Source organism: Trachypithecus francoisi, unplaced genomic scaffold, assembly GCF_009764315.1.
Source record: "Trachypithecus francoisi isolate TF-2019V2 unplaced genomic scaffold, Tfra_2.0 Lachesis_group13, whole genome shotgun sequence".
Taxonomy (NCBI): Eukaryota; Metazoa; Chordata; class Mammalia; order Primates; family Cercopithecidae; genus Trachypithecus; species Trachypithecus francoisi.
This window is the reverse complement of record NW_022681458.1, coordinates 55,603,731-55,624,418: the sequence shown is the minus strand read 5'-3', so window position 1 is coordinate 55,624,418 and position 20,688 is coordinate 55,603,731.

The following is a 20,688-nucleotide window of genomic DNA, read 5'->3' as shown; positions in this document are numbered from 1 at the left end:
TTGCTTTTGTTTTCTCTGATTTTGATGTTGTATAGAAGAAAGCCTTGTGAAGACCAATATAAAGAAGATTTTCCCCAATTTTTTTTTTCTTTTAAGTTTTGCCTATTTATTTATAAGAATATAATTATGGGGAAAAAAGGGGTATGGCTAATGAGTACAAAAGTATAGTTAGATAGAATGAATAAGATCTAGTATTCGATAGCATAACAGGGTGACTACAGTTCACAATAATTTAGTGTACATATTAAAATAATATAATTTATAATTGAGGTATTTGTAACAAAAATAAAGGATAAATGGTGGAGGTGATGGATATCCCGTTTACCCTAATGTGATTATTATGCATAGTATACCTATATCAAAACATGTAATGTGCCTAATAAAGATATATACCTACTATGTACTCCAAAAAACTAAAAAAATTTTTTTTAAAAGAATAGGATTATACAATATATCTGGCTTCTTTTTGGTCAATGTTACACCTGTGATAGTCACGCATGTTATTACTTGTAAGAATAATTCATTATTTTTTGACAAAAATATTATGTATATTATGTATATTTAATGTGTAATACCTCATGATTTGTTATGCATGTGCATTGTGAAATAATCACCAAAATCAAGCTAATTAACATATTTATCACCTCACATAGTTACCATATTCTTCATCTTTTCTTTGTCTGTGTGCGTGTTTGTGTGTGTGTGTGTGTGTGTGTGTGTGAAGAGAACACTTAAAATCTACCCTCTTGACAAATTTCAAATATGTAATATAGTATTAACTATTTTCAAATTATTGTACATTAGATTTCTAGGAGCTATTCATCTTATTTAAGTGAAACTTTGTGCCCCTTGACTAACACAGCGTTATTTTTTTCCTCCCTCAGCCCCTAACCATTCTACTTACTACTTCTATGAGTTTAAGTCCTTTGAATTCCACACGTAAGTAGCAGTTCTTTTCAGTAAAGTACCGGGACTCTTAGCTAGAGCAATTAGACATGAAAAAGAAGCAAAAGCCACCCAAATTAGATAGAAAGAAGTAACATTATATCTATTTGCAGAGAACATGATCATATACATAGAAAACTCTAAAGATTTGGAAAAAAAAAAAAAAACCTGGTAGAACTAATAAAGGAATTCAGTAAAGTTGTAGGATTCAAAGTCAACAATACAAAATTAGTCATGTCACAAACAACAAACTATCTGAAGAAAATTAAGAAAACAGTACTATTCATAATAGCAACAAAAAGAAAAATATATTTAGGAATAAACTTAATGAAAGAGATGGAAGAGTTTTGCACTGAAAATTATAAAGCACTGGTGAAGGAAGTTAGAGAAGACACAGATAAATGGAAAACATCCCAAGCTCACAGACTGATAGAGTTAATATTGGTAAAATGATCATCCTACTGAAAATGATCTACAGATTTAATGTAACTGCTGTACCCTATATTTTTCCCAGAAGTTTTATGGTTTTATGTCTCACATTTAAGTATTTATTTTGAGTTACTTTGTGTATGGTATGAGGATAAAATTTTATTCATTTGCATGTGAGTCCAGTTTCTCACACTACTTATTGAAGAAACTATGCATTCCCTATTGTGTGTTCTTGGCAACCTCGTCAAAGATTCATTGATCATATATGAATAGGCTTATTTCAGAATTATGTATTCTGCTTCCATTTATCTATATGTCTGTTTCTATGCCAGTACAACACTGCTTTGATTATTGTAGATTTGTACTATCTTTTGAAATCAGGAAGTGTGACACTTCCCACTTTGCTTTTTTATTCAAAATTGCTTTGGCTATTCAGGTTCTTGTGACTCCGTATGAATTTTATGATGTCTTTGCCTATTTCTGTAAAAAAATGGCATTCAGATTTTGATAGGGATTGCATTGAATATGTAATCACATAGGGTAGTATGGACGTTTAAAAAAAAGTTCATTCTTCCAATTCATGAGCAAGGAATATCTTTCCACTTATTTGTGTTTGTTTTAATTTCTCTCATCAGTGTTTAATAGTTCACTGTATACATTTTTTTATTTGGTTAAGTTTACTCCTAAGTACTTTTTATGCTACTATTATAACTTCAGATACATATAAACAATAGAACTACATACGTATTTGGTGAAAATAAGTGAAGAAATCTCTGCTGTCTATTTATAGGATGCGAATATGTGAGGCAACCTCTGCTCTCTGTTCCTTAATTTGGCACCTTGATTTTCACTGATGATAGTTACTTGAATTGCTGAGAATGTAATCAAATATAAATTAATCAGCCTCTTAAAGTACATGTCCAACCAATGAGACTACCTTGTCCTAATTAGAGCCATAAGAAATCTCTAGTTCACCTTTCCTCCCATTGCTTTGGGTTCACAGATTAGGGAGATGTTAGAATATTCCCTCACAGACTTCCACCACAGCCCTCTCCAATCAGTGTATAATTGGCCAGTTTTCTAGGAGTGCCCGTGAAAATGAACAACAAGTTCACTAACATTTTCGTTTTTTCATGATCAAAAATTACCTTTTGGAACTGTTAAATTTTTCTGATCAATATATAAGGGAACTTGAGATATGCTATGGCTCCAACTTTCTTAAACTAAAGCCTCAAATGCAAACACCTATAGGAAGCTACCTAATTATGCACTCCAGATCCCTTCAAGTTTCTATCTTTGCTGTGATTTTAGATGGACTACTATATTTATGCTTTTCTACTGATATCTCAAACTTCCTATGATGGTTTCTCTGTAGGATAACATAGGAAAAGTAGATATGCTATCATGAAGAAAAAAATGGTGTTTTTGAATACAATTGTGCTGGACATACAAATTAGCATATTCCTTGCCATCCCCAGGGTGTAACAGATTTCATAGCTAGGAAAAAAAATAACCTTTCACATTAGGACTATAGAAAGAAACCTGAAAGCAAAGTAGACTGGCTTTAAAATATTCTGGTTCAGCAGGTAAAGCACTCACTTCACTTAAGAATCACATTTTATGACCCATGAGGATGTTTAGATCTATATTTTATTTAGTACATGGAGTATTTCTTTTAAATGCTTCTGTACTACAATGATGAGAAATTTAGACTCCTATTTGTCTTTTTATTAGAAATAGCTAGACATTAGTTAACTGATTGCAAAACCACAGTTAATGATAAAGATACATTTAGATCTTTTTTTATTTCAATAAATAATGCAGAAAAATAATGTCACCTAAATATAGCTATAGTATAATTTTTAATCTCTCAATTATATAAACTGTTTCTCGTAAGAGAAAAATGTTGAGGTTAACAACTAATACCCTTTATGGGACTTGGCTTTTGTTAAAATAATATTTATGTGCTTTGTTCTGCTTTGTTTAAAAAAGAACACACATCACAAAATAAATCAAGACACAGAGACAAACCCACAAAAGGGAGAAAAAACAAAGAAGATTTTACTTTATCTCTTGAATTCTAGATAAGTCTCAGGAATTCAAGCATAAGGACATGGATGGATTACAGTGAAACAGAATCCCCATCACAATGGCGCTCAGGGAATTGAGAGTGGAGCAGAAGTTGTTCTTTACAGGCACTTTGCAATTTGTTAGTTCTTTTTAGATATATAGGCTTTCTATCAGACTTTTATGAGCTTTTCCTTATGCATAAAAACTTGGCAAACTGTGTGTGTGTGTGTGTGTGTGTGTGTGTGTGTGTATCAAGAAGCTTCAAAAGCAAAAAAACAATTCTACCAATAATACGATAACAAACTTTAATATGAATCAGCATCATGAAAAAGTATCAACTCATTTACTGGGTCTGTTAACTTCAATTATTTATGATAGAACCATGACTCAAATGATGACAAAATAAGTAGCCAAGTTCAGAGTGAGACAGACTACTAAAAGAACAGCTATCCTATAGCTAATAAAAGGGATGATGAATGATGAAAGACACGTGGACTATATATTCACTACTTAATATGAGAATAAGACAACTTGTATAAACCGTTCAATAACTAAGAGCATGTCCTCTTGTCCATGAGTAGAACTGGTCTGCCAGGTGTAAACAAAGACAGAGTCTACATATGGGGATTAGCATGTTAAAGGAGAAAAGAGCCAAATCATCCTTGATGTCTATTAACACAAAACTATCTTGATTATTTTACCTAAAATATGTAAAAATCTATTATGGTTAGCAGAATAATATGTTTATAGAATAAGAAGTAAAGAAGTATAAATTCATTATACTATAGTACAATAGGAAGGAATTATAATCCAGAGACTATTAGTGTCACCAGTAGTATTCTTCAGAAGCAGGGGCTGAAATGGAGTTTGGAGTGAAAGATGAGTTTAGGGATCAACATCTATGAAAGGAAGAGGAAGAAAGTAGCACTGGGCACAGGAAAAAGGTGAAATACAATTTATGTGTCACAAAGCTTTGGCCAACTCAGTTCCAGTTCTAGAGAAAGTATTGCTATCAAAGCATCCCATGATAGGCTGAAATGGCTGGGCCTTATACCCTGCCTTACTCAGTCAAGGGATGTAGGCTGCCCAGAAAGTGTGTAGCAGTAGCCAAAGGCTGTCTCCTGAGTGCACTGCCTGAATCCAAGAAGGAGGTTTTATTTTGAAAATGGATCTGGACAGTTTAGTCCTGCATCTGCCACATCAAGCCTAGAAATTCCCCAAAGGAATCCTGTACTCTAATGTATAGGTCTTAATATTACAAAAATAATTTATACTTATTTTTCCTTGTTAATAAAAAAATGAGAAAACTATATTTAATATGATTTCCCCCAGATGACCATAAATGAAATGTATGAAATAAGCCATATAAAATTGAACTCACATACAAAAAATATCTACAAATTCCAAAGAACACTTAAGATGTTGAACCCTGAAAATATAGTACAAGGGAAATTGTTAAAGGAACAAAATATAATTTGGATGTCTTACTAAATATTAATTGGTATGGTGAAATAGCTATACAAGTAACAATGAAAAGTGCTTTTAATGCAACAGAATTTTCTGTTTCTAACACTACAGTCATAGAAACATAGATGATACAGTGATTACTAATACATGTCCCTTGCTGTGATCAACAGTTCATAGGCTAATTCAGTAAAGAGACACATTAACAAATAATGACAATAATATGCAATAACTGCATCTGGAAACATGGTGCTAGGGAATCATCTAGCCTAGGTCTGGGTTAGGGGAGTGTGCAGACATCATGAAAGACCTAATGAGAAAGGTTCTCCCAGCTCTAAGAATTTCCACTCACAGTCATCTACCACCAGGCAAAGAGCATAGGGTTTATCTTAAAGAAATACAGAAAATTGTCTGAAGAACAATAAGGCTTCCAATACTGGCAACCCAACATAAAGCTCTACTTATTCTGGCATTGAGGAAACCATATTTTGTCAACCTGAAAGCAATGCCTGATTGTCCTCATGCCCCACTCGAGCCACATACAGAGTTAACAGTCAAAATTCCACCTCATGGAAAACAAAGAAAAAAACCTTATATGAATACTATATACAGAGTCTATGTACATGTGTGAGTGTGGATGTGTATATTCAATCTCTCACGTGTACACACACAGAGAGAAACACACACCCACACACACATATATACACACATATACACACACCTATACACACACACACACACAGATAGAGAGATTCTTACCGTCCTAAACTTCTTTCTTTTTAAAATACAAATGAACAAGGAAGGGTCATTAATACATGAGGAGAACTGAAAGCATTTAATACAGTGATAAACAAATGAAAACTCATCACAAGGTAAATAGAGAGAGAGAAAGAAGATAAAGAGTATAGTATAACTAATATTCTTCAGAGAGGTTTGAGAAAATATTACTTCCATATATCAAGAATAGGATGCTAGGAAGAGGGAATAATTATATAATAAGAAAGAATCTAAAGACAGTAAAAGTATAATACCTAAAATTTAAAATGTCAGAAGGGTCTAGAATAAAAGCCAAGGAAATCTCCCAGAGCATACATAAAAAAGCAAAGATAGGAAATATGAGAAAAATACATAAAGGATTAATCCAGGAAGTTCAACAGTTTATCTTATAGGAGTTCCAAAAAGTGAAAAAAATGGACAGAAGAAAATAAAGGAATAATAAAGGATTATTTTCCAGCACTAAAGAAAGACAAGCCTTTAAACTAAAATGGACCATTAAAAAAGAACAAACCTTGATATGAGCTCATAAAATTTCAGATAACACGAAGAACAAAGAATCAAGAAAATATGTTAATAACTTCTATGAAATAAGAAGACTGACATCTACTATCTCATCAAAAACAGCATGTCAAGGAAAAATGGAGAAATTAGCTTTAAAATACAGCAGAAATTTAAAATCCAATATTTAGAAATTATATCAATCAACTGTAAAAGCATTTTGCAATGTACAAAGGCTCAAAAAGTTAAATTTTCATACACTTTCTCTTAGAAGTTCCTTATGAAGTATGGACATTATGGCTGCAATTGAAGTAAGGGCTAAGGATCAACAGAAATAAACCACAAACATAGACCTGCTGTATATTTCTCATTTCTGTGGCAAAGGAACCAATTTAACAGAAGTGTCCACACAGAGCAGATGTAGCATGTATCTTTGTGTAGCTTCTGAACCTTTATCCCTGTGGGGCACAGGGCTGCTGGTGAAACTCAGAATTCCTGTTAAGCTACTGTTCTTTTATACTATGATTTCATTTTCATACCAGAACTTAACCTCGCCATCCATGCACTTCTACTCAAAGAGGTCTTCAGAAAAATGATGCTTTCCTGAATTTTGAACCAAACTTAGTATAAGAATTTTTTTTTCCTCAGAGACAAGCAGAGTAAGTGCCCAGGTATCCCTGAAAAATATTACTTCCCAACTTTCCAGAGTCTCAGAAAACCTGTCTTCCCATCATGTCACGGCCAAACAAAACAGAAGTAGTAAAAGACCAAAGACATAAAATAGGGGAAGCAGTGAATCTAATCAAGGAAAGCAGTGAAGGTGAAGTTCCAGGACAGCATGTGTGCGGGGGCTGGAAGGGCAATAGGTCCAGTTCTGAACAGAAAAATGCAGAGCTGTGGAGAGTCCCAGGAGAAAGGGAATTCTATACTTGTTTATAGTTTTGGGGTTTTTTGTTTGTTTGTTTGTTTTTACCCTTCCCTTTTTTTGATATTCCTTTTTTTTTTTTTTTTTTTTTTCAGTTGTCTGCGGAAGGTAGATCTGGGTGAAATTGGAGACAATTTTTTGGATTTCTTATTAAGGAACAAGAGTTTGGACTTTGGACTGCTATTATTTCTTCTATTTTGTTCTTTAGAATTAAGCATTATTGCTATTTTTGGTGTTTCACTCAGTCTAAACAGTAAAAAGATTGCATGCTCAAAATGAGATAACTTTTTACTAAAAAGGGACAAATTATAAAAGTGTCATGGGGTAAAAAAAAAAAAAAAAAAAAAAAAATCCACAAGAGACAATAGAGACCTGGAGCTAGTAGTAGCAGAGCTTGGCCAAGGAGATGAGGGTGGAAGAGGTTATCAAACTCAGGAAGAGGAGAAATGCATGCAGAACAGGACACCAGGAAAGGAACAGTAATCTTTATTTAAGGGATATGACTGACCTAAGGGAAAGAGTCAGGAGAATAAATGCTAAACTTCACTATTGCCCTTCTCTATTTCCTGCTGAAACTCACTACAGCCAAACCCAACTGGAAGCCCGTAGCCAGGGAAGCACAAGTGACAGTCAGTCTCCCCAGGAAACAGGAGGGTGGGGGTTTGTCTAGAAGGGAAATATTTGGCCCACATGTCATCCTACATTTCTTATATTTTCAACAGATGCTATATCCTGTGTTTCTCTTATCTGATAATGTTTCTTTTTGTAATTATATGTAGAATTTTAGTAATTAGGTTTAAATGTAATCCATCGATTCTAGACAGGAGGAAAGGCTCAAGAGGCATCTTTGGTGCCAAGGTAAACAGGTAAAGCTCAAATCTTTCACTGGCCATGGCCAGTAGTTTCAAGTTACAGGAAACCAAAAGCCTCTGAACTGTATAGGAAGAGAGGTCTTTGAACGCAAACATTTCTGAATTCAAAGTACACTACTTAGAGGTAAGCTGACTTTATGTTGGAAACACCTGTCATTGTCTTGGTAACTGAAGGCTGATGCAACTGGGAGAGGAGTATGAAATGTTGCAATTAGTTAAGAGGGAGTCTGGAGTTCAAGGATTTCTGGTTATTATTTCTCTCCTTTTGTTTGTATGCCTTGGCTAAAATGAGCTATGTGTGAGACATCCATAATTAAGCCCCTTCAGTTTTTTTGCAAACATAATGAATGATATCACCGCTAGCTTCAAAGCATATAAAAACAATACCAGGGTTCATGTCATATACGTTGCCACAGGAGAACAGGACTCACTGAAAAGGAATCTGGGTGCTGGTTACAAGTTCATTCCAAAATTGCTATGAAAATTCTGATAGTTGTATTTTGCTACTGTTTTTCTTAGTTGCTTTAAACATACGATTATCCTTAACTGATAGGTTATGTAAAGTGGGTGCAAAGTAGGTAATCTGTGACTTTAAAAGACTGCAAAATTAAGCAAGATACTATCAATGACCTGACAACTTCACATTACACATAGAAACCTGAACTTCATTAAGTAGAGATGGAATTATGCCCAGGGAGTGTTGTTGCTTTTGTTCTGCTTGACTGTTCACTACCTACCCTTTGCAATGGTGTAAACTACTCATTAATTTTGTATATGTGGTTAGTGACAGTTTCCATTCTCAAAATCCTTGTGATGAATTACACGACACGGTGGAAACAACTATAGAACAAAACAAAAACACCACATGTGGTCTGCTAACCAGTCTCCTGTCAAACAAAATTGGATGCTGCGTTCCCATGGTTTCCTTTGAGTAGTAAAAGAGAAAATGAATGCTCAGAAGCACCATTTCTGTAAATTGCTGAAAAATCTTCATATTAGTGTAGCCTAGAAAATATTTTAGTGGAAAAAAAGCTGCAAGGAAACCAAATTATACATTTTTTCTTCTTTTTTTTTTTTTTTTTTTTTGCTAACACAAAGAAATGCATTCTTTACAAGAAAATGGAGCAGAAATAATAACAATAGGCCCATTATTCTCATTCAGTAATAAATCCCATTTAGGGAGAAGGTATTTTAATGAACAAATGCTTTATTCTACCTTGTTGTTAAATAAGAATTTTTAAATATCATATACTGAGTAGAGAGCTAGAGTGCATATCAAACAGAAAGAATAGGATCTGGCCCTTGGATAGTTAACCTCCTGAAATTAATGCATAATGGATGAAATTAATAATCTTCAGGAGCCTCCTAACAAGAAGGGATATTGCCTAGGACAAAGCAGGAAGACTAAAGCCTGCAAATCTAATCATGTCCATTAGAGTTTGAAAGACAACTTTTATTTAATTAATGGGAGAAAGATACCTAAAAGAAAAAGAAAAAAGGTCACTTGTGACTAGGTGGATTCTACATAAGACCTTACAAAAGTGGGTTCAGGAAATAGGAATTTGGCAGGGTTTACCCTAGATTCTTTTTTTCTTTCTTTCTTTCTTTTTTTTTTTTTTGAGATGGAATCTCTCACTGTCTCCTACACTGGAGTGCAGTGGAGTGGTTGATCTTGGCTCACTGCAACCTCCACTTCCCAGGTTCAAGCAATTCTCCTACCTCAGCTTCCTGAGTAGCTGGGACTATAGGCGTGCACCACCACATCTGGCTAATTTTTGTTAATTTTAGTAGAGACGAGGTTTCACCATGTTGGCCAGGCTGGTCTCGAACTCCTAACCTCAGGTGATCCGCCCACCTCAGCCTCCCAAAGTGCTGGGATTACAGGTGTGAGCCACCACATCCGACCCTATCCCAGATTCTCTAAAACAGTAACAGCTTATATCTGAAAGGCTCAGAATCAGGTGACTTCTTAGAGAGGCCTTGATCATCCTGCTTTGCCACAGTCTATAGAATGAATTACAAAACTACCTTCTGATTAAATTGAGCTTCCCATGTTCCCATAGGTAGGGAAGGAAACATTTTGACAGGTAGCAGTATCCCAGTTATAAAAGTAAACACATAATTTCAAGATCCATGCCAGTTACTCATCAGTCCTCAACCAATAAGTCAACTTTGGGAGCACTCACAAAACTATTTCTCTAGGTACCAAAGCTGGTGACCAGACCTTGAACTACTGTTTCTTCAACTGCACACTGTGAGTAGCCACCGTTCTATCTTCTCTGATGTTGTTGCATCAATTCTTTAACACTTACACCACATTTACCACATTTTTTAATTTCTTTATTTAAAAGTCTATTACTCTTTTTACTCTGACAACTTAATACAACTTAATAGCAGAAAATTGAAAAGCACAAGAAAAGATTTTTAAATGATCTAATACCTCACTATCAACATTGTGGTGTTATTACCTATAGTCTTTGAAGATTTTATTTCAGTTCTTGCATTTACATTGTGATATAAAATGTGCTTAAAGAAAAAAGTGCATACAGCATACCCCTTGAGTTCTACTCCAAGATCTTGAACAATCAACTTCTTCTGCTATAACTATAAATCACAATCAGGATTTATCTTCGTCTTCACTAAATCCCTAACTGTTTTCCAAATTAGTGACAATTTTCAACCAAAGTTGGTATTGTAATTTTTGTCAATCAAGTCGATGTGTAATAAATATTAATGTGGTTTTAAAGTTCAATTTCATAACATCGAGGTTACATAACTGTGTATGTAGTTAGAGGGAGACTAGGCAACATAAGACTCTTCCTACTTCTGACATCAACATAAGTTTGGAGGTTCCCCAAACCACCCTCAGGTTCAACAATTCTTTAGAAGGACTCACAGAACTCACTGAAAGCTGTTCTACTAGTATGGCTTATTATAGAGGAAGAATACAGATTAAGATCATCTAAGGGATGAAGCACATAGGACAGAAAATCCATGGAAAAAGAATCAAACACAGAGCTTCTACTCTCCTCTCCCCATGGAGTCAAGACAGTGTCACCTTCCTGGCATAGATGTGTGACAATACACATGGAATATTGCCAACCAAGGAAACTCAACTGAGTCTGCGTGTCTAGTGTATATAATGGAGTTCCATCATGTAGAAGTGATAGACTTCTCATTTCCAGATTCTCCAAAGGTTGAGCTTCAAAGCTCTCACTCGAAGTCGTATATTTAGCGTCTGACTTGGCTTGGGATCTCACGCTAAATCATACTGTTACTATTTGGTAAGGCTAGCTCTCACTGTAAATTACATTGTCAAACTATCCAATGTGACACAAGGTCCACAGCCAGACACTCCTCTCAGGTATGACATTTCAGGAGCTTAGAGATTATCTCCCAGAAGCTGAGGGCAAAGGCTAGGCTTCTTTTGAGGCAAACTTAAATTCTTTACTACACCCCTGATCACCACCAAAGTTGAGTATCTTTTCATATATTTATTAAACATTTTGTTTTCCTTTTCTATGTAATATCAATTCTTGCACACATTTTCTCAGTGAGGTAAACTGTCTTTTTTTTTTTTTTTAATTCTCATGACTATATTCCCTCTGTTATCTTCTGAAACTTTCATAGTTTTCCTTTTTACATTTAGGTCATTAATACCCTTGTAATTGATTTTTTCTGTCTGATGTGAGCTATGGATCCAATTTTCCCCCACATAGATAACTCATTGTGGCAGAATCATATATTTAAAGCATCTATTTTCCCTCATCTGTTACAGGCAGATGTAGCTAGACAACTGTCTGACTATGCACGTATCTGTTTCCAGGATTTTTATTCTGCTCCATTGGTATATTTTTCTATTCTTTTTTTTTTTTTTTTTTTTTTGAGACGGAGTCTCACTCTGTTGCCCAGGCTGAGTGCAGAGGTGCGATCTGGACTCACTGCAAGCTCCACCTCCCGGGTTCACGCCATTCTTTGGCCTCAGCCTCCGAGTAGCTGGGACTACAGGCGTCCATCACCACGCCCTGCTAATTTTTTGTATTTTTACTAGAGACGGGGTTTCACCATGTTAGCCAGAATGGTCTCGATCTCCTGAGCTTGTGATCTGCCCTCCTCAGCCTCCCAAAGTGCTGGGATTACAGGAGTGAGCCACCGCGCCCGAACGTATATTTGTCTATTCTTGTGCCAATATCATAGCATTTTGACTAAAACTCTAGCTTTATAATGACTATTCACATCTAGTAGGGAAAATTTACCACATTGTTTTATAATTCAACAATGTCTCTCTGCATTTGTATTTAAAACTTTAGAATCAGCTTACCAATACCACCTTCCCTTCCCCTCCTCTCCCCCACAAAAGAAACTTGAGATTTTTATTGGAATTTCTCTGACACAAGTGAAGTGAAATGGTTAACTCTACAAGATAGTATTCTTCTATCCATGGATAACATTTCCACAGGTCCATTTACAATATTATTTGCATTTTGGGTAGATAATTTATATTAGATTTTAAAAGTCTTCTGTTTCCTTTTAACCTCACAGTTATTGTCATATTGATTTATAGAGTTCATGTTTCTTTAGACTTATCCACATATTTACCATTTTATTTGCTTTTCATTCTTCTGGAAGCTCAGGATTTCTCTCAAGTACCATTTGACTTCTGTCATATATATGTGTGTATATTTATATATATATGTATATATACTTTGGAATTTTAATTAGTGACAGTCTATTAGTAACAAACTTTGTGTTGGTATTTATGAAAAATGTATTTGGCCCTCATTCTGAAAATATATTTTTTTCTTAGTATGTAATTCTAAGGTTGGAAAATGTTTTCATTCAGCATATAAAAGATTTTTAAAAGACCTTGTTTTGTTAACACTTAAAAGCACAAAGATGAAAACAGAATTTTAAAAATTGCTTCAAATCAAACTGTTCAGAGATTATTATTATTAATATTTTTGTGTATATCTGCCCAATCTTTTCAGGCACATACATGTAATTCATTTATAAAAGGTAGATCTTAGTGTTTAAAATTTGAATTTTTTATTTTTTATTTTTATTTATTTATTTATTTTTTTGAGATGGAGTCTTGCTCTATGGCCCAGGCTGGACTGCAGTGGCCAGATCTCAGCTCACTGCAAGCTCCACCTCCCGGGTTCACGCCATTCTCTTGCCTCAGCCTCCCGAGTAGCTGGGACTACAGGCGCCCGCCACCTCGCCCGGCTAGTTTTTTGTATTTTTTAGTAGAGACGGGGTTTCACCGTGTTAGCCAGGGTGGTCTCGATCTCCTAACCTCGTGATCCGCCCGTCTCGGCCTCCCAAAGTGCTGGGATTACAGGCTTGAGCCACCGCGCCCGGCCGTAAAATTTGAATTTTTTAAACTTGACAACATATTGTTAAGTTACATATTGTTATTATTCTTTGCCCAGTGTAATTTTTAGGACTTGGGTTTGGGCCTGGTGTGGTGGCTCACACATGTAAGCCTAACACTTTAGATGCTGAGGGCGGCAGATCTCTTGAACTTAGGAGTTTGAGATTAGTCTGGGCAACATGGTGAAGCCCATCTCTACAAAAAATATAAAAATTATCTGGGCGTGCTGGCATGTACCTATAGTTCCAGCTACTTGGGAAGCTGAGGCAGGTGGATCACTTAAGCCCAGGAGGTTGAGGCTACAGTGAGCTCCGTTTGCATCACTGAACTTCCAGCCTGGTGACAAAGCGAGACCCAGTCTCAAGAAAAAAAAAAAAAAATAGAAAAAAAACAAAAAAGAATCTAGGGTTTGAAGTCAGCCACCTAAGTTCAGATTCTGATTCAACTCCACACTAATTGTTTAACCTTGAGCACATTACTTAGCCGCTGTCCCTAAACTTCTTCATGTGTAATCCAGCTGAGCCTTCTGTTGTCTAGTGCCACAGCTCAATGCATATCGTCCAGGACAAGCTAAAATCACTTTTCCACATTATAAGACTGCTTCTTTATCCCAAAACAGCTACACTAGTACAACACAAACACTAAATAAATCTTAAAAGCTGGCTGCATTGCATTATTTCATTTTCTTCACCTCTTTAATTTGCTTTATCCTTTGGCTCAGTGCTAAGCTCCTGTTCACATACCTAACAATCATCATAAATCTCACAAGTGATCATCAGTATTTTCCCATTCTCCTCTTCCTTCCAGAGCCACAGATTAATTCCGCTTACAGTTGAATGGGGTTATGTAACTCATGTTGGCTAATGAACTGAGACATGAGAGGTATTTCTAGTTTAAAGCACATAAAAAGCCAGTTGTAATTCTCAATATTTCCTTACTCTAATAGAGTGTACTATAACCCTATTCCCCCATTTATTAAAATACAGTACTATAAAAAAGGAGCAGCTTGGAATTATTTGCCATCACTTGGAAGAGGCTCTCCTGGATATTCCAGGATATCTTGAAGACAAAATAATATTAATAATAAATAGGTAAATGAAACGTCAGCTTCTAGCAACCTTCTGCCATATTTCTAAATATTGTTCTGCTATTTCAAAATCTTTAACTTTGCTAATATTGGTTGGTGGTAGAGAAAAAAGCTGAAAATTAAAATACATTAAAAACTACTTGAGTTCTAAAATGTCACGAGAAAATCAAATCTTGTGAACATTTCTATAGAAAAGATACTTTCTCTCTTTTAAAGAGAATATTTTATAATAAATTATAGTAAATTTGAGATTATAATTATATTTATTCAAAGTGTAAAGTTTATATTCACTTATGTTTAATATTTTGATTTATAAAATTTATGAACATTTTATCATTATAATTATTATCAAGAAATAAATCCTTTACTAATTTTAAAATTTGTTTTACTTTAAAAAAAGGATTACATTTTCTAATTCTCACAAAGATTCCATGTGGTATAGAGCAAGCCTTATGTGTACCAATCCCTTGAAGTTCTTATTATAGTTATAAATTTATATTTGTGCAACTTCTCCTTAATGCCTATCTTCCCCACCAGACTGTAATCTCTAAGAAAGCAGGGATCTTTGCTCATTTGAATGTATCATCCCACCAACAGCTGTTATATAGATGCATGCCGGGTGTGTGGTAGGAGTTAAATAAAAAATATTTGCTGACCTCCTAAAGGAATAATGACATTAGACATTCAAATCATGTAACTAACTACATCCATTCTAAATCTATGCTCACCAAGCAACATTCTAAAGGTTAATTTCCCATCTTTAAGGCACTGCAGGACAGTGCATCTAATCCACTGATAGTTTAATTTTGATTGTTAATATTTCAAGGACAATTCTGGCTGCTTTTTAAAATATCTGTAACTTGTGAAGATTTTAACATGACTCATCATATGTGAGTTTCCAATTCTTGGACACTATCACAAGGTTGTATGTCTACAAGGTTAACACTAGAGACTTCAGACTACGGCAAATTGACCATATGATGCCAATCTTATGAAACTTATCCAAGGCAACCCAGCTAACCTTCTGCAATCATCCTCTTTGTTGGTGACTTTTCTGGGTGGTATGTAACTTTCTGTTTAAACTTCTACATATAATCCTCCCTCCAATTAATCAAGAAATGTTCTTTCTACAGTTTTTAAATGCTTAAGAAATTTGGGATATTGGTAATTATTACATCAAATCTTCTTTGAGCAAACAGTGAATTCAACCTAGAAGCAGTGATGGATCAGCTCTCCTTGAGAGACGCACATTGTCACATGCAAAGCCATTTCCCTTATTCAGGGGAGCTAGAACCTACATTCTGGTTAGTCACAAAATTTTAAACTGAAATTAAAATATTTTCACTATTAATTCTATAGATATATGCTTACATATAGCTTGTACTCTAGAAGTTCAGTTTTTTTTAAATCACATGTTCTGTTACATAATTCTCTTTGCATATAAATATATATATCTTTCCTCTGGGATCACTGTGGCTCTTAAAAACATTATGATTTTCCTAATATTTAGTCCAATAAATAAAAATTATTTTATTTAGGTCAGTAAATTAGCTAATGATCTCCTGAAAATTAAAACTAATCAAACAAATTGACTCCTTACAACTCTGATTATAGATGGCAACCAAAGATGATCAAAAACAAATTAGGATAAAATCCAGAATTTTAAATTTAGCTGTTTTAGACTATTTTACTAATTTATCCCCTAGGACCTTGTGTCTTAAAGCATTCTTTTCTCACTTTTTTTTTTTTTTTTTCTTTTTGAGACGGAGTCTCGCTCTGTCGCCCAGGCTGGAGTGCAGTGGCCAGATCTCAGCTCACTGCAAGCTCTGCCTCCCGGGTTTATGCCATTCTCCTGCCTCAGCCTCCCGAGTAGCTGGGACTACAGGCGCCCGCCAACACGGCCGGCTAGTTTTTTGTATTTTTTAGTAGAGACGAGGTTTCACTGTGTTAGCCAGGATGGTCTCGATCTCCTGACCTCGTGATCCGCCCGTCTCAGCCTCCCAAAGTGCTGGGATTACAGGCTTGAGCCACCGCGCCCGGCTCACTTTTTTTTTTCATATAAATCTTCTTAACTTACCTGGCTTCAATTGGTATCTATGCATTAAAATTTGAATATTTCTAACTCAATTTAAACTTATCCAAAGTTTTTCCTATGGTATAACGACAAACCTCAGGACAACTCTGTGGAACAAATCATGCCCAACTCATTCTTCCTCCTCTTTCTATCTTTTTAATTTTCTTCATGTAGGAACTTTCATGAAGTTCCAAAAAAAGGATCCTCAAAAAAGAATTTCCTGAAATTACATATACTCAAAAGATACAGGCATCCTATCATATGTCCTCATAAAATATGTCTTTTCTTCCTAATCCTGACCTCAGTTTTGATTTTATGTGTGTTTATATAATTGTTTCAGTAATCTTTGACTTTGACTTTCCACCAGAATCTAAGCTCCTTGAAGGTAGAAACCATGTTTGCTTTTGCTCACCCTTACATTCCCATTGTATCTAGGATATGATCGGTAGGAGAAGAAGCAAGAACTGTGAATGATCTGAATTTGCTATATTTACCAACTATTTAACCTGACAAACAAGCTTAAATTTAATTATGTATTGAGTGAAAGAGCAAATTTAACATACTTTTACATATTTGTTCAATATCTGTGTAACTCAAAAGACACGTGAGAGCACAGTCTCTTTGTCTCATGTACCCTTGTATCTCTACTCCTACCACAGTGTTTGGTACATTAGTAGCTTTCAATAAAATACGTTAGATCAATAAAAGAGTAAATAGATTCCTGATATAAAATTAAAAATCAGTGTCTTCATTTCCCTCCTGCATTGACTCTAATTTATTCTTTGGTACAGGAATAGGGGTATTGATAGGGTTTTAAAGAACCCATCTGTAAGGTTCTTTTGTCCTATGTGACAGTTGACCTCAAGTTCTGTCTCGGTTTTTTCTATACCAGCTCTATTATCTATAGTTTCTTTATATGTTTCTGAAGAGAAGGAGTAATTCTCAATTACTTTACACACTAGTTGTTACCTTATGACCATTTTATTTTGTTTTAAAATACACCACTACGCAGTGACTGCAGTATTTGAAGTATTTATAAACTGTAGCTCTTGGGGAGAAACACATAAGAAAGTATTTATTAGAAGGCTGATCCAAAATACATAAAAGTAAAACAAACTGCAGCAATAAATGTTTACTGCAAGCAAAGATTTGAGTCTTGTGGGAAAAAAGAAGAAAACAAAGTGTAAGAAAACTATATAGCTTTATAAACAATGGGAAAATGAAATATAAAGGGAGTGATCAGATATTAATTAGGTCTGCCGTGGGGATAGACATTCTGGGGCTGGAGGAGAATGACCTATGTTTTATGGTACTCCAGAAGCTAAGCTCTGTTCAATGAGTAAAATTTAAAATAAAGATATTGTAGCTTAATATTTAGGTAAAACTTAATATTAACCAATGCTTTTTATCAGTAGAAAAAGTTGCCTCTGAGGAAATAAAATAACTATGAATTTTATTTTGAAGTCTTTCATGACATTCCCATAAGAATAAGGCATTCATCTTCTCTACATCCCCTGGGACCTTATTTACATCTTGATTATTGTATTGTCACTGTGTGATGGATTGTATAAAATCTGTTCTAAGGATAGAGACCCACGGCATTTTAAATCTTGGTATTCCTGCTGACGAACACATTGCTTGACACAAGACAGGCTTTCTTTTATTCTTTGTTGAATAAATGGGTGAATGAATGCTTTAAAAACTATTCATGTATTTGAAAGAAGGCACCAGGCAAATCAGCTCTCAGGTTTTTTTTACAACTCCAAGAAGGCAAGCATCCATAAAGCTATGATTAGTTTTCAAAGTTACAAATAGTTTGGATAGGACCAATGGCAATTAGTCTTTTCAGATACTGCCCACAAATATGGAAGTAGCCATAATACAATTCTATCTGAAAAACAATTTAGGAGTATAAAAACAGTTAGTCATGGCCAGTGTATTTGCTATATCAGGATTTATCAGGATTACAAATTTGTATGTAAAAAGTTTGGGGTACAAAATCTCTGGGGTACAAAATCATGAAACATTCCTTCCTCTCATGGATAAGATAATTATATAAGAAAGCACAATGATTTGAACATATTTAAATATAGCCAATATCTTTGATTTTCTCACTTAGAAATTCTATATAGAGCTGACCCTTGAACAATATGAGGGTTAAGGGCATCAATTGCTTGCATAATCAAAAAACTGCATAGAAATTTTGACTCCCGAAAAACTTAACCACTAATAGCCTACTTTTGACCAAAAGTCTTACTAATAGCAAACACAGTCAGTTAAAACATATTTTGTTATAGGTGTTATATATTGTATCCTTACAATAAAGTAAGCTAGAGAAAATAAAATGTTAAGAAAATTATAAGGAAGATAAAACATATTTACTATTCATTAAGTGGGAGCAAATCATCATAAAGGTTTTCATCCTCATGATCTTCATGTTGAGTAAACTGAGAAGGAGGAAGAAGATGAATGGTTGTTTTTGATATTTCAGGGGTGGCAGAGGCAGAAGAATATTTGCGTGCACATGAACCCAAAGAATTCAAACCCATTTTGGTCAAGGGTCAACTTTATACACATATGTAATTCTGCAAATACAAAGTTTGGATATACATGTATATACATGTGTATGTATATATATGCACACACACACAATACATGTGTGGATATATCACTATATACACACATATATAGTGTATATATCAAATATATATGTATGTTGTATATCTATTGTGTGTATACATATATGTGTATATTGTGTATATATACATATCTTATGATATATATACACATACATATATGTAGATATATACACACTATATATTTGATATATATTTGATATATACACTATATATAGTGTATTTGAGAAATTTTATGATAAATATGTCACATTTGAGAAACTATATAATTTCAAATCCACTACGCACATACATATGCATTTGTTTTTTGAAAACAACTCCTCCTCTTACAGAAAATTAGCTAAAATTTTCTAGGCAGAGACTCATGGACTGGCATTTTAAACCATAACATGGCTGGAGAATCCTTCAAGACCTAGACCTTGTCTACCTCTCTGATTTCCTCTTCTGTCACACTGCTTCCATCTCACTATACTCTATCCACACTGGCCTTCTTTTCATTACTTAAACATGCCAATTTCATGCCATGTATCTCTGTTACTTTTGCCTGGAAAGCTTTCAATTTAAATCATTACCTGGCTATGCTCTGCTAGAATATAATTCTCTATGTGTTTCTCACATTTCTACATGTCTTTCAAAGAGAAGCACTGACAGGTTTTGTTTATGACTATTTTTTCATGGATGTTTACATAGTGTCTTCTTCCAAAGCAGAAGGCAGATTTGTTTACTGTCCAGTATACTAAAGATGTTTTCCTCTGGGGTACATGTTGGGTAGGTTTGTTTGCAGGTCATTATTAAAGACTGATTTGTTCTAAGCTTAGGTTCCTCAAGTGAGGTGCAAACCTACTGCCGGTGCAGCATCTACTGGAGCCAATTGGCACTGTCATATCAGATCAAAGGCGACTGGTACACACATGCAATTCATGCTGTTTGTTCTGTCATAACTAATAAAGTCTCTTATCTCTGACCCAAGAGTTTTACATCTTCTGCTAGCAATTACGAAACTACATCAATCTAATTTGCTAGCATGTAAGTAGTGTAAAATTTCATATCATTCCAGGTTCGTGGCAGCTCTTTCATGTCATTCACATCTCATTTCAAAAGTCAACTCATCTAACAGGAGTTCCATTAACACCCAATTTAAATTGATCAAATACTAAGTCTATTTCTATTTCACTATACTTATTATTCTGCCTTCAATATAAGTACCAGAAATAATATCTTTCTTTTATATATCATAATTATCTGTCTAACCCAACTAGATTGTAAACTAGAGTAGGAACCTTGTCTGGTATCTTCTCCACAGTATTTTCAATATGTTGATAACTGTCTGACACTTAAAAGACATTGAAGTGTATATATTGAATAAAAGGATAAATGATTTCCTTGAATCATGATTACTCTTCCTTAGACTTTTTCTCTTTTTCTTCTGTTGTTACATAATTTTCTATTATTTACAATGTATTCACACAATCATATGCACTCATTTAATCTTTAGTGTCAGTGCCCCAGCTTCAGAATATTAAAAGATTACTTTCTA